We start from the raw sequence: 14,652 nt of genomic DNA, 5'->3' as shown, positions 1-14,652 counted from the left end.
ATTAAAATTAAATTACCAGTTGAAGAACAAAAAAAATTAGAAGAATATAAATTACACTTTTGAAATCTTGTTTGTTAATAATATATATATATATTATTTTTTTAATATAAATTTAAAAATTCTTTACAAAAAATTCTCTAAAGTTAATGCAGTTTCCTCCTGTTTTCCTTCGAAGCAGTATCAGTTCTAGGTGCAATCGAACTGTGCAGTTGCACAGAATGCCAAGAGAAGGGCACAAAATTTACACTATACATTAACAGGCCTTGGGCATACCAAAACTTTGTGGAGTGTTGATAGGGCTAGAAATAGTACTGCTTCTATGTCTATTTTTCAGAAATAAGAAATATAAATTCAATCATTTTTGAAGTAAATTACATAATGTTAAATAAATAAAACAATAAATTTAAATGTTGTTAACTAACATTCTACATCAAGGAGTATTGAGTTAATTTTTATCCTAATTATTTTATTGTTGCAATATATTCTACATATCTGTCTTAATTATTAATTGATTTAATTACCTGTTAATGTACAAAAAATATTATTAACTCTGCATTGATACAAAATAATCATTGTCAAAATCTTTATTGATGAAGTAGATTGCTGTTAATATTTATTTTAAATACCAGTGTTTTTTTAATTGATAATTTTAAAATCCTAATTAAATAATTAAGATATTGGCATAAATATTTAATGAGTACTTTGAAATTTGTATTATTGATGATTACATTTGAAAAAGGGATAAGTTAATGTCATTTGATTGGTTGTACAGTTCATAATTTGGTATTGTTACGAATTAAAAAGATTTTATTTCATTTAAAATTTATAATTCTATTAATAGATTACTTAATTATATATATGTATAAAATATATATATATTATATATATTACATATATTACAAAAATTGTATTATACAAATGTGGCATAATATAATTTATATATACATCATTACCTACTGGCCTGGTAATGATTGTTTTCAGAGACTTATTTATAATTTACGATTTGCATTCTTGGTTATTGAAATTCTATTTAATTAGTCATAATCATAACTGAGTACCAATGAAAGAGAAAGTCCATATGATTTACTCAAAAGGTATGTTTGAAATATCTCAATATTAATTATATTACATTCCTTTTTTTTAATTTTGTATCTGCAGTTCGTTTTTATGATTATAATCATGTTCTGTTAATGTTTAGTTTATTAATCATGTATGAAAATTGATTAATGGTGCTAAAGTTTACATTCCAGTATATTGTTTTTTTTGTAGGATTTACAAATTTTTTTTGTTCAGACCAATTTTGTATTGTTATTAAAAGCATTCCCAACAATGTTGTGATATTATTGAAACAATTAATTCCGTCCATAAAGATTAACAGATTAATATTCTTTTTTGAACAATTTTTTATTGATATTTGTAATCATGTCATATACTGATGTTTGCAAATTGTACAAAAGTTGAAAAATAAAATTCATAATTTAAAATATGTATTAAATTAGTTCATTTCTCACAGATGATATGCAGTGAAACCTCTCAACAACCGCCATTTTGGCAGGGACTTTCTCTCCCCCTCCTTTTTTTTAACAAAAAGTGCATTGAAAATAACCACCAAACAGCGGTATTTCTTAATGTTCCCTTCACTGGTCATTCATTATTCAGAGGTGTTACTGTTAACTAACTTTTAACATTGTTCAACGAGTTTATTCGTGCCTTCCTGAAACTATCATCTGATGTAAGTTAACATTCTAGAAACGTCTAATATAAGTATAAAAGATTTTATATACGTTTTCTCAGTTCTAAAATCTATTAATTAATTAATTTTATTTAAATCTTGTACAGAATTACACATCTTAATTCATTCAATTGAATAGAACTGCGGTTATATAATCGCGTAACCATTTGCATGTCATTTTGATAAGTGTGCTCTCGTGATCCCGGAAGGGAATACAAAGCATACAAGAGGTAAGCAATCGAAAGTAATTTAAAAGTTATTTTAAATTGATTGTATCGATCATTTACTACTAGTCAAATGTTAGAAAAGCAAAACAAAGGAACAAAAGAGAAAATATAATTTAATTCTATCGTTTTAATACAAAGGCTTGTTTAATAAGATAAATTACCGTTCATAAATAACAATTGTACTAGAAAAGTTGTGGCAAAAAATTATTTTTAATACAAATTTTTCCTGTTTATATTTTATTAACATTTATCTAAACAACGAAACATACACGGTACATTAAAATGTATTAATAACACTAACTCTATCATTAGCCGTAACATATACATACATATAGTAAAGCCCTTGAATCGAATAATGCTAACTTTATCCAAAAACAGGTGGATGAAACAAGAATAAAACAAATTTCGAGCTTTATCCGGATAATCTTGAGTGTGTACCGTCTTTTGGCTAAGGCTGAACACTGATATTGTATTTTTATGTCCATTACTATTTTGTTTTATAGTCACTACATGAATAGGCAATGTTAATGGATCTAACAATTTACTGCCAGATTTCAAGGCGCTTGGCAATAAGGCGGCGACGATTTTTCAATGCGACCTAACCTTTGAGGCTGTGTTTCAAGATACAAAAAAGTTTTACCAAAGGATCTTTTATACCTTTTCAATCGTATTTATTGATATTATTCTACTTCTTTATGCTACTATAAAGCGAAACATTTTTAATTTACATTTAAACTTTTGCTTAAAATATATTAATTCGGTGATATTTTTGTGAAGTAACTGGTAACACTTATCGTTTACTTCATTTTTATTCGATAGAGAAATTTTAATTGATTAAAAACAATATTCCCTCTCCCATCCATTCTGCAGTGGAAAAATCGCAGATTATCCGGCTAAAGTACAACCGAAACTTTTCCTAGCTTTATTCAAAACGGGCTTAATATATTACAGTTCAAACTTTAAATTTTCATCTTGCCTCATTCAGTATTTTGCACCACCCAGGGGGTAACGATGGCCTGGTGCAAAATACAAGAGTGCCCTATAGCAAATTAAATTATCATATTAAAGTAAACGAAGAAACATTGTATAAGGTTCCTGTTTCCTGAGGTTCCAGGGTAGTTTGCTTCTTTTGTCCACCTCTGAGTATCTTTACTTCATTCATCCGTTCTTGGATAATGTCAGTTTTATGTTAGCTACTTGAGACTTACTTGGATAATGTTAGCATTAGACTTCTAGCATTGTCCAATTTACTGATTTTAGCCGTAACATATGCCCTATATGTGATCTTTGTTTATTTTTTTATAGATGGTGTTGAATAAAGAGGAATGAATTCAACCATTTGGTGGTGGTGACTCTCAATCAGCATGAAATTGCTGAAGAGTTTAACATGCTGCGTCCTGACGTCCCATCAATCACACAGCAATTCAGAATAAATTCGATCAGAAAAATTTAGATTAGACTGATGGAAATAAGGCAACGAAAGATTTTCCAAGTGAGAACAACTCGGGAGGACTTTCTCTGGGAAACTGGCCATATTTAGGTGTTAGAGATGTGAAGAAAACTCTACATGGCCAGCCCGTTTGTGAGGGCCGGACCCATGCCAATTACCAGTATTCAATGATTTTAATAATTAATGAAAATAAACAGTTAAGAAAATTTAGTAAGTCATAAATTTTTTTACTTTGTTAGGAGAGAAATTATTAACAGTTGAATATAAAATTAACCCAATATTTGATTTATTTTTTATTTGACCATTTTCAAGAAAAATATTAAGACAATGTTTGAGTCTGATAGATCATTTTCTTACGAGATATTTATAAGAAATGAATAATTAATCGAACAGCAAAGCTTTTTCCTGACAATTAAGACTTAATCAAATGATAAGTTTTGTAAACTGCATTTAAATGAAAGATGACGGGTACACATATAAAATGTCCCGGAGACAAGGACAAATTTTGTACCGAGTAAGTTGTTATTGAGTTACTATTACAGTTCTAATGAGTCATGTTGAATAATATATGAAGAAAGAGTTTCAAAATATTTTCACTTAAGAAGTAATTACACTTTTTCTAATGACATAATACAATGGCATTCGTTCCATGTATTAAATTTTTCTACCAAAAAGCAAAATGTAGAAAATACAATAAAATGTAAATCAGAAAATGATTCATTGCATCTTATATTTTGTTACATTACAATAATAATGGCTGAGCTGTATATCATTATATAAAATAACTGATAGTATGCGTGTATAAAACAAACACTTCAGAGAATGTAAAAAGTTCTAAGTATAATTTTAAAAAGTGCAGTTTAACTGTATTCGTACTAGCCAAATGGAAACCGGATGGCCAACCAGTAAAAGTGGCAGTCTATTGCTCTGGTGGATCCGGGGTCTAATCAAGACGAATCGAAAAACCTCAAGAACTTTTCAGGGAATCTGCCCGGATACATTGGGCCCCGTCCCTCACCACCCGGCTTGCCCCATTGTGAGCTTGGACGAATTCATAATGGTTTACTAAAAGTCCTCTCGATGCCCATGAGGAACCTATGGGGCCAAAATTGAAAAAAAAAAAAACTTCATTACCATTGCATATTTTTGACTTTAACATTGATCACGATGATTATGACGTTAATTTTGTTTGATTTATTCAGTAAAAATCCGAATTAAATATAATTTTTCTAATATATTGACTCCGGATATTCGAGGAATTTACATTCAACTAACATTTATGTTTCAGTTGGATGACAGCTCAACGATCGAACGTTAAATAAACTGTTAAGGCGTCATTCTACTGCTCCGGGATTTGATTGATGAGAGAAGGCAACGCAACTCATGGACGATCTACGAAGGGAATGCCTCTTGGGAAGATTTTCTATGGAAAAACTAACCGTCTGGGCCCTATTTAAATATTAGACAAGTGAAGAAAGTCCGGAAAACCAACGCAGCCATCCATTGATGAAACGCTACCTCGTAACAGGTTCAGTGGTTTAACCATTTGCCACTAAAAAAAACTGTTGCAGTTACTGTTCTGAAGTGGCCCGGACGATCGAAAACTTCTCAGCAATTTTTTGGGCGATAGTCTGTCTCGGATAAGTCGTCCCCGTCCCTCACCACTTGGCCTTCTTCATTGCATGTCTGACCGAACCTACGATGAGCATGGAAAAAATCAATAGATAGTGCAGAAGCCTAGTTTCTTGGTTGTGTGTTATGATAAAATTAGTTTTCTTCTTCCATAATTACTAATGCAGTGTAAAGTAGCTGTATTCAAGTTTAGAACAGAAAAATTGGTTCTTGTTAAATCAAACAGCTCATAAGCATAATTTTTCTACCAAATGATGTTGACCTTATCGAGTTTATTTGTGGATGTCATTTCATGTAATCATATTTAAGATTGATTTAAAAATCCCAAAAACGATTAGGCCTACATTAAATACATACCAACGATAACATAAATAAAATACAGCAAGATGATAATATTTATTTAAAATCTACCGAAAAATACAAGATAAAATACAAATCATTTGCAATTTACAAACTTCTATCATCGAATTTCGTGAATATAAAAGTTGTAATAACATTTTTAATCCAATTAGGACAGATTTGAAATATGATACGTTGAGGCTCATGCGACCAATAACCTGTGGTCAAAATAGACGTGGCTATTGCTTTTATGGCTGACGAGGCATATTCATTTGCATCGGGTAACCAAATGCTTCTAGTACTTAAAAATCCGCTGTAATGAGATAATTTGGTGGTGACGAAGGAGGGAATAAGGCATTGAACGAAGACGTTATGGTCGCGATATTCGTAACTGAGAGCCAAAGATAAGTTAGTGACAAATGATTTAGAAGCGGAGTAGACAGACATCAAAGGCATAGGACTTAAACAAGATAATGAAGATACGTTCACGATTATACCGCTTTTCTTTGAATCCATCGCGGATAGACAGATGCGCGACATCATTAGTACCGACAGCATGTTGATATTGATCAAATTCAACAAGTCCCTCAAGTCCAATTGAGCAAATTTACAAGGTAAATTAAATATTTGACCTACGTTGTTGATCAAAATTCCCACATCCAATTGTCTCAATCGTTCAGCTATCGAAGAATAAATCTTTTCAGAACTGAAATCCACTCGAATTGTCGAGACTTTTACGTTTTCTGAACGAATTTCTTCTGCTGTATCTTTCAGTTTTTTCTCGTTTCTAGCAATCAAAACGATGTTCAAACCTCTCTTGGCTAATTGATGAGCTAGTGCTTTTCCAATTCCGTCCGTGGCACCGGTTACAACAGCGTATTTTCCGTATTTTCCAATATCTACTGGGAAAATCTGGCGAGCCACAAATATATCAATTATTTCCATTATTTTCACGAAAAAGAGGAGACTGAATAAAATTCCAACAGTCACAAAGTTCTCTTGATAATTGTAGATAAAACAAGGAATTGATTTGTACATGGTTCGAGATCAATTAAGAAATTTCTATCCCGTTAAAAACGGTTTTTTTAAGTGTGTCTCTATATATACCGGGAAAATGTCGAGAGTGGTTATTTAACAATAACTTCAAATAAATAACGCTGTCATTTTGAATAGACATTCTGAGTCAAGGACGTTTAGATCTAGACATTAGCAGTCGAAACTAATTTACAAATTGAGTTTTCCTTGACTGTCTTATTTTAAAAATTTTTTTAAAACCTCTTCAAAACACGATAAAAACATTAATTTTTGAAGGGTATACTTAGCATATTCCAATAATTTGAGTTTTGTTTGATAGAATGTGGTAACGGGTAACGTAACACGTGGGCGATCTGTCAAGTACAGCGCTTTCAGAGAAAATTTCTATGGGTAATTGGTTCCTATTTAGATGATAGACCCGTGTGGCAGCGAACTCGAACAGTAAACAACAGTGTTCAGTAGTGTATCTCCCGAGAAACGAGACAAATTTTCGGGAAACTCGTTTGTATTGACATTAAATCCGTATTATATAATTAATTGTTTATTATAACGTTTAATAATATATATACAGGTATACCTCGCCTTACGTCGGTAATTGGTTCCAGGAGAACGACTTAAGTCGAATTCACTTGTCTCCAAATCTACTTGTCACTAGGCTAAACCATAAATTGCCAATTCCGGTTCTGTATTTTATTTATTAATGCATTTTTAATAATGTATGGTTAATAAGGATCTATTTTAAGCTTACAAACAAATAAATTTTACTTTTTAATATAGTACAAAAAAAAGTAATCTAAATTTACGAATGCATGTACTGTAAATACAGTACATACTTGTAAATGTATATATTTTAATATGATTTTATGTGCTTTAAACATTTTTCTAGTGATATTACGACTGCAATATTTGTGGCGGACAGACGTAAAGTCGAATAAAACGACTTAAACTTTATTTTTATTTTTCCATATACTTTTTTGACAAACGACGTATAATCGGGAACGACGTAACTCGAAACGACGTAAGTCGAGGTATACCTGTATAAATGGACGTGTTTGTGCCTATATTTCACTCTGCAGCCAAAACTACACATCGCACATGAATGGTGTTTGTGTGTGGCAGTAGCCGCAAGTCTCCTATCGTGCACTATGGTAGTTGCGTCTCGATAGCTATAAGGGTGTGGAAGATATAGGGTTGACTTCGAAAATGTGTGACGCTTCAATGAGAATGTTCCAGTCTTTTTAGAAAGTTCTAAAATTTTCTGGAATATCGTAGAATTTTCGCACACATTCTCTGTCCTCACTCTCATTCTTCACCGCCTACAACCTACCCCCTCTCATTTCTTTTTAAATTAATAATACATTATAGTACAGCTTATTATAGCTTATTAAAGCTTTTGGACATATCCAGAAATTTTAAATATTTTATGATTAAAAATAACTATCTGAATTTTTAAAAAAAATTTTTCTTTACCAATCGTATTCTGATTAACTTTTTATGTACAAATAATTTTATTTTATCAGTTTTTATTGAATTATTATATGAAAATAATAATTGTTTTATATATATTGTTCTACTGGTTGTATTATCATAACTATTCGTACTGTACATAGAAAACATTTCTGCCTAAACTATCAGCAAAGAATTTTGATTTTTTAAATAATATTTCGAACGATGTCAAGTCTCGATATTAGGTGATCGATTTAAGCCCAACACGCGACTATATCACATAAAAATTTAAAAATAAAATTAATGTGTAAAGATCTAATAAAATTATCTTTTAAATTTTTAAGATAACATTCTTACGAGTAAAATAAAATAAAAACTTTGTCAATTAGTCAATTTACAACCCAGAAAGAAGCATTTGTTAATAGAGTCATAAAACAATTAATGAAATAATTATTTTTTGCTCTGCGGCACTAAGATGGGCTTTTTTTGGGGTCAACCAGGCTTCATGGAGCGGATAGTAGCGAGAGACGGAACCCAACGCATCCGGAACGGATCATTCCCAAAAATCCTCGGGATACGTTTTCCAGTCCCCCAGAGCAGTGGGCTGATACTTAACGGCTCGGCCATTCAGCCGTAGTTTATATATATATATATATATATATTTTATACATTACACTGGTATATATTAATATTTGAAATCTATAGCANAAAGACAAAAAAAAAAAAAAAACATTTTTACCTCCATATAACATAAACACAAGAAGAGAAATGAATGAAGCATTTTTACAAAAACAAACGACGATCTCGCCATCTATTGTGCGTTTTAAGAATTATTTACAAATGACGGCAAGATAATTTTTTAGCACGTGTTTAGTAATCTGATTCAAATTGGAAAGTATCCTGAGATGAAAGAATGCGAAACGCTTTTCTTTATGTTTAAGTGGGTTAAATCGAAAGTCGTAGTTTCACCAATTGCTATACCACAATTAAGATTTTTTCAATTACAGGTAAATAAGAATGAATTCATATATTTCTTTAAGAAATTCATTTTAAAATTAATAATTTTTAAATAAATGTATGCTTTAATTTATACCGAGTCGAATTTATAAGCATAAATTATAATTCTGTGCCTACGAACGTGAAAGCTTGCAGAATGCCAAAAATAGATCATCTCGAAGACCAAAAAAAAAAAAAATTACTTAAGATTGCAGTTGCAGATAATGAAATGTCACATGTCAAAATGTTACAGATTTGTACCTTTTTTATTTTTCATCATAATTAGGATTATAAGTTCATAAGTTGATTAAAAAGGGCCCAATTCGAGCTCCAAATGAGACGGTTGGGACCTTAACAGCCGTAGAGCACACTGATAAGAACAAAAAAGTCAAAGAAACCGTACTTCTACGGGCGACCCTTTGTCAGATATAGACCTTCCAAAATTACTTTCCATTTATGGGTCATGTATAATTACAGTGATCATATTTTTTGGGGGAAAATAAAGGACATATCGAAGAAAATCAAAAAATACCTTATAAAATTCATAAGTTTATAACATTTATTACGAAAATAGTAGCATACAACAATGCATACATTAAAATTTTAAACAATCTGAATTATTACACATACACACATTGTAAAAATTTAAATAACATTAATTTTGATACTTTTCAGTAGAATTAATTTTTTTTTTTAGAGTGCCATNTGAGAAAAAAAAAAAACAGTAGCTTGATTTTTCATTTTGACTCTTTCTGCCCTGTGGGCACTAAGATGGCCTTTTTTTCCAGGCCCATTGTGGGTTCAGCTGGGTAGTGATGGACTGGGCACAACATATTCAGGACAGATTGCCCAGAGTGGAAGCTGATACCCTTACTGCCTAATTCATCTGGCAGGTAACAGATTTGCTTATTACGATCACTTTGGAAATCATTCATACTGATAACAATAACAGTCTGATAACATTAGGCTGGATATGTAAGTAGGACTATAATTACTGGAAATTCTATTTTTATTGACTCTGATATTAAAATGGCAATGTTAAAGCAATTAATAAAAAACTTTTAAAGTGAAGTTTTATTGAAAATGATGATAACTGCTTATTGTAATGAGAATTTATATAACGTTTTTTTAGTGATTTTAACTTGCGTGTTTTCAGACTTACTAATTCTGATAACATTAAATTGCTGAGAATAATTAAACTTTATTAAATAATTAAACATTAAATTGCTGAGAATTATCCATAATTCCAATAATTAGATTTTACTTTACAGCCACATCCGTTTAATATCACATCTGTAGGACTGTCAGTATAAGGTGACATTAATTGGAGTTCAATAGAAGAGCTCGAGATTTAAATTCCACCAGTACAGGAAGGCCTACTGTATATGTCCTATACTTGCCATATACATTTAATAAACAAATAAGATACATTATCAAGCACATAGTTTATTATATATATTATAATCAAAAAGTAAAAAAAATTTTGTTGCAATTTTTTTTTATTATAATGAGAATTATACAGCACTATAAATCCTTACAGTGTACTTTGCTTGATAAGAATGACTAAATGAGGATAGTGTAATTAGTATTGCTAATCCTGAAACTGAAAACTGCTAAGGCACTCACAAAAACTGCAGTTTGGATAAGAAAACTGTTAGATTTCACACTTAAAAACCATTAAATAAGTTATAAATCCCATATTTTGTTATAAATTGAAAAGATGTCAATAGACAATGTTGAAAACACTTTGCTGAGTTGTTCGTAGCTGGGAACTTTGTGATATTAAATGGAATATTTAAATCCACAGTGCACCAAATATCTTGACATCACTCAACTTGTGCTAATAGGTAGAGTGATGTTAACCAGAGAAAAGTCTATTACAGTAGAGCATTGATTATCCAAATCAATTGGGAACTGGAGTTGTTAGGAAAATCGATTTTTTGGATAACCGATTAGGTACAAAAAAATATATTAACCTATCCCATGTTGAAATTTGTTTAAATCCTGGCACATTTTTAAGTACCCTCTCGTGGCCTGCACCAGTGCTGCCAGCTAAAACACGCACACCAACAAAAATAATATTGGAGTAGCCCAAGACATAGCCAAAGATTGCAGTGCCACAGCACTAGTGGAAATTTAAATTTGCCAACCGGAAAGCTTTCAGTTAATTGACGTTTTGGTTGATTGACATTTGGATAATCGATGCTCTACTGTATTTACTTATGGGGGTTGGTCAGAGATAAAAATTTCTGTGACAATAACCAATGTGTAACTAGTGCTTCAACTGTACATAAAATTTCAAAAAAATAAATAGTCTATTATCCATTGTAATTTTAAGAATCATTAAAAACCAAAATCTGCCTTTTGCCTTCTTTTAACAAGATAAAATGAATGTAATGTAATAAAAGCATTATATTTTCAGTAATAAAACTATTTTAAAAAGCTTAGAAAATAGATACATATTTAAAATGTAATAACAGTGGTGTACCCAGGATCTGAACTAGAGAGGGGCAACTCTTATTAGTTTTGAGGAAGTGGGGAGGGAGAGTGAGATTTCATGACAGATGGCTCTAGTCTAGTCCCAATATTCATTATTCAAACTGATACTAAATTGATACGACTGTACTGTGTGTCAATTACTACACTAATTTTTCTTCTAGGGAGGGGCAGCTGTCCCTTGCTGGGTACACCCTTATGTAATAATCTTATTGAGTGTTTAGAAACTACTCATATGATTTGACTGTAAGAAGAAGCTAGTGATGATAGAGTAGGGAAAGAACAGATGAGTGGATGAATCAACAGAAAATAAGGCAACTCTTGCATGGAGATGTACTGTAAAATTGCTAAAGTTGCCATATGTGGGTTGCTGTGTGGTCGTATAACCTAATTATACAGAGTAAACAAGTGAGAGATGCCTTGGGTTTTGTTTGACTTTCAATATGTGTGACCTTGGTCAGAGTGACAGCTGGTCAGTTAACTTCACTTTAATCTTTGACGCACCTTAGTGAGAGATGTTTTGTCATGTGGATTTGGACAGAAAGTGACTATGTTCAACAGTTAGAGATAAAAGTTAATTTATTATTATTCATATTTTACACATTGCTGTTGCTAAGTTACTACAGAGAGAGAGAGAGAATTATATTTGGCTCATAGGTACCTTCAGTTGAACATATTCAGCTGATATCCATGTCTACATCCTTGGTAATCCAGCATCTTGCAATTAGTTCTGTCCTCACATTACCCTGGTCTCTACATTACAGTACCCACATCCACATATTTATCTTCTGCAAGTGAACATCTTTAAGTCAACTCTTAGTCTGTTACCCAGATGAATATTCCTTATTTTAGTCACAGCACTCTCCCCAAAAAGATCATTCAGACATTTTTACTGTTTGTACATCCAGTTAGATGAATGACAAATCAATATCTACCTAATAATGAATGACACTGGAATTCTGGTGATATTCTGGATTTTCTGGATATTCATGGATTTCCATTCATATGGGAATATATCCTGTGTGTGTGTGTGTGTGTTTATTTGCAGTTGCTGCTAGTAGTTATACTCTTTTGCTGTAATGCTACACTCTTCCCACAGTAGTTACAAAGGTCACCAATGGATTGTCAACAAATGTCACCTGACAATTACTATAACAAGCACTATTAAAAATAATAAAAACATGATTCATCTTATTGCTGTAGAAGCAACTTGCATTTTTTAATTATCAGAAATTTCATTTATGATTTTTGTTATTTTACTAAACTTTTACCTTTGTTTTAAAATTTATTTAATTTTATAATCATTTTTAGTGAGGTTCGATTAGTAGAGATTCAAGAAAAATTATGTAAAGATACAGATCAGCAAATTCAGGTAAAAATTAAATTTATTGTATTTTCATATTTATCATTAATACTTTTAAAATAATACATTTATCAAATTGTTAGTGTTTAGCACTGGCTGATGAGCAGGAAGCAGTTTTAGAAGAATGGTGGTTTCATAAAAGAAATTCTACACCAGATCTTTATCAATATCTCTGCATTGATAAATTAAAAGGTATCAGATATTGAAAATAATCTGACAAATAATAAGACATTGTGAAAAATTTTGTTCATTTTATTACAGTTTGCTGTCCAGATAATCATTATGGGCCAGAATGTAAAGCATGCCCCGGAGACATAGCTAAACCTTGTAGTGGTCACGGTCAATGCAAAGTAAATCTTTTAACAGTTAAAGACTTTAACTTCACACCCCACCCAAACTTATCCTCATCTTATCCCTAGGATAAGAGTGACAAAATCTACTTTTAAAATTCTAACTCTTAAATATCTCTGGCAAATACTGTATTAGGTCTGTTCCAACACAAGTCTTTAACTGGTTTAAAACTAGCATGCGCATTATTCAGTTCTTGGCTGTAAAATGACATTGTGCATGCCTTGTATGGTTTCAAATTCAAACCAGTCAGGGACTTGTGTTGTAATAAACCTATTGTCCAGGTCAATAATTTTGAAAAGGTGGCAACACTAGTTCCAACTGTCCTGTCATTTTAGTGAAATCTTCACGTTTGTCCTATTTTTGAAAATCAAGAAACTTAGCTTTCTGGTTTGTATATTGTATTCTGAACTTGTGATTTTAGAAAATGTTAATTCTGAATTTATAAGGATCATAAATTTAGATACTGCTAAGAAGAAATGGCATATGTAGGTTACAGAATAGTTTCAACAAATTTAAGGAACATATTATAGATACAGATATGGATGAAATTAGACAATTTAATCAATGGACACCGATAAAGAGAATAATCAAATATATGGAGAGATGGAACAAAGAAAAAAATTTTTCTGAGAGATGGGTCAAAATATTTAATAAAATGTGAAGAAATATTCAAATTTCAAAATTTTAAAAAATTCGATAATGTTAATTAGTTCCTGAAGTTGTAGTTCCTGAAAAACCTCTGTTTTTCAGGAACTACAACTTCTGTAGAAAGAATATTTTTTATTCACAAATTCTCTGTGATCAAAAGAGAAGCAAAAATTAGACATGAAAGCAATGCTAATTATAAAGCAAAACTGCAACTTACAATGAATAAATTTTATGATAAAAATNTTAAAACCTTTGTTTTTCAGGAACTACAACTTCTGTAGAAAGAATATTTTTTATTCACAAATTCTCTGTGATCAAAAGAGAAGCAAAAATTAGACATGAAAGCAATGCTAATTATAAAGCAAAACTGCAACTTACAATGAATAAATTTTATGATAAAATTGTGAGTGACCAGAAATTAAACAAAATAAGGTATTTTTCTGTTAATAGGACATCAGTTGATATAAACACACCTGAATTATTTAAATAGTATTAATTTTTTAAACCTAATTAATCAAGAGAAAAGACACAATTAGGCTAATTTGAAAGCTGTTAAATAAATAATTTGTGGAATAATCAAATTTCTTATCAACTCCAAAATTTTATTATTTTGGAGTTGACAAGGAAAATTCTGTATTATTCATGAATCTTTAAATATTGAATTTATTTTAACTATAAAATTATTATTAATTTATTTAAAAATTGACATTTCAAACATTAAATTGTCAGATAAATATTTTTGAATGTTAGAAAACAATTTGTTTTTTGTAATTGGCATAGAAAAAACTTGTGTATATTGGAAGAAATTTCACTTTCTCTCCAATATACAGTTTTGTAACATTCTAAAAATAGGTTTTGTAACTATTAGCAGAAAAATAACAATTGTAATGTTTCCAGTGTCATATGAGTTATAACAGAAAATTAATTATTGTGTTAC

At 30.7% G+C, this 14,652-nt stretch overlaps 1 protein-coding gene, 1 long non-coding RNA gene and 1 pseudogene across 5 annotated transcripts in view; 2 read left to right on the top strand and 1 right to left on the bottom strand.

Annotated features, from left to right (window-relative positions):
• Positions 1-15: 15 nt before the first annotated feature.
• LOC111621848 lies at positions 16-3,598 on the top strand. Its single transcript, XR_002756141.1, has 3 exons — positions 16-1,732; positions 1,840-1,962; positions 3,265-3,598. It is a non-coding gene; the product is annotated as an uncharacterized LOC111621848 (long non-coding RNA).
• Positions 3,599-4,273: 675 nt separating this feature from the next.
• On the bottom strand, positions 4,274-6,865 carry LOC111621837 (annotated as a pseudogene).
• Positions 6,866-8,694: 1,829 nt separating this feature from the next.
• Positions 8,695-14,652, top strand: part of LOC111621816 (rab9 effector protein with kelch motifs-like) — a 29,942-nt gene continuing 23,984 nt past the window's right edge. For 3 of the 4 annotated variants that reach the window (XM_023364095.1, XM_023364086.1, XM_023364069.1), the window contains exon 1: positions 8,695-8,868. The gene's annotated coding sequence lies outside the window, so the exon portion shown is untranslated. Of the gene's footprint in view, positions 8,869-13,960; positions 14,119-14,652 lie in introns of those variants that run through there. The other variant, XM_023364077.1, reaches the window with a different exon arrangement.

Source organism: Centruroides sculpturatus, unplaced genomic scaffold, assembly GCF_000671375.1.
Source record: "Centruroides sculpturatus isolate CEXI.00-Female unplaced genomic scaffold, Cexi_2.0 scaffold35, whole genome shotgun sequence".
Classification (NCBI taxonomy): Eukaryota; Metazoa; Arthropoda; class Arachnida; order Scorpiones; family Buthidae; genus Centruroides; species Centruroides sculpturatus.
This window is presented reverse-complemented; position numbering and strand designations above follow the sequence as displayed.